General features: G+C 43.6%; 1 protein-coding gene across 1 annotated transcript in view; it reads right to left on the bottom strand.

The window, feature by feature from the left end:
- Window positions 1-643, bottom strand: part of nxph1 (neurexophilin 1) — a 38,551-nt gene extending 37,908 nt beyond the window's left edge. The window contains exon 1 of the mRNA XM_036214947.1: window positions 437-643. The gene's annotated coding sequence lies outside the window, so the exon portion shown is untranslated. The remainder of the gene's footprint in view (window positions 1-436) is intronic.
- Window positions 644-892: the final 249 nt, after the last annotated feature.

Raw genomic sequence — 892 nt, 5'->3', positions numbered from 1 at the left:
AAAAAAGGGGGAAAAAGAAATGCTGTAGTAATTTAAGTTTAAGACGTTCCTGACAATCTGATTTGTTATTCGCATGGAAACTTCTGCAGCCTTCAACAGAATGACTAAAGCTGAGCTGTTTGACAGTTTTTACTGTTTACACTTTTATCAAATGTGTTTTTGACTCTGATTGTGTCATAGTCATAAATCAAAAGTATTTTTTTAAGAAAATCACACGTTTTCTCCTCACACACTGAAATATTTTCACTTTATTATTGACTTTTTCAGTCCCTCTCAAAACTAAGTGATGATATTGTAAATGAAAAGTCAATAATATTTGTAATCTGGTTATAGTTGTCAGTCGGCTGCTGCAGTAGCACCTCATGGCCTCCAGGGGGAGTATTGACTGATCAGAAGTCTCAATAGATTTCTATCAATCAGGAAAATAAGAACAAACCTGCTCAGTGATAGTCCTGGCAGTGGAATGTTCAGGCTTAAACCCGGCTGGTGGAGTTTCTGTAGAATCACTCCTGCTCCTCTGGGCAGGTTCAGTGACTTTGAGCAAAGTCGCTCATCTGAAGTGGTTTTTATGACGTGGCTCCGGTGATTAGCAGGGCCTGCAGGACATCCTTTTCTCAGGCTTAATTGGACGGCCGAAGCGTGATTAGGTGAGGTCTGATTAAAGGAAAGAACCTGAACACCCCCCACCCACCCCGCCCCTTAACATCTGATCCTAATCAAGGCCCTGATGATAAAGGTTATTACACCACTTCATCAGACAAAGACAACACCAGGAGAGAACGGCTGCACGTCTCTGTGCCTCCAGGAGCTGTGTTTATGCAGCTTTGTGCTGTCAGGCAGCTGGGAGACTGGACACCCCCCTCTGGCGCCCCAGATTACACCTGTCTGAGGG

The sequence above is a fragment of the Oryzias melastigma genome, linkage group LG13 (assembly GCF_002922805.2).
Source record: "Oryzias melastigma strain HK-1 linkage group LG13, ASM292280v2, whole genome shotgun sequence".
Taxonomy (NCBI): Eukaryota; Metazoa; Chordata; class Actinopteri; order Beloniformes; family Adrianichthyidae; genus Oryzias; species Oryzias melastigma.
The sequence above is the reverse complement of the archived record's forward strand: the minus strand, read 5'-3'. Positions and strand labels throughout refer to the sequence as shown.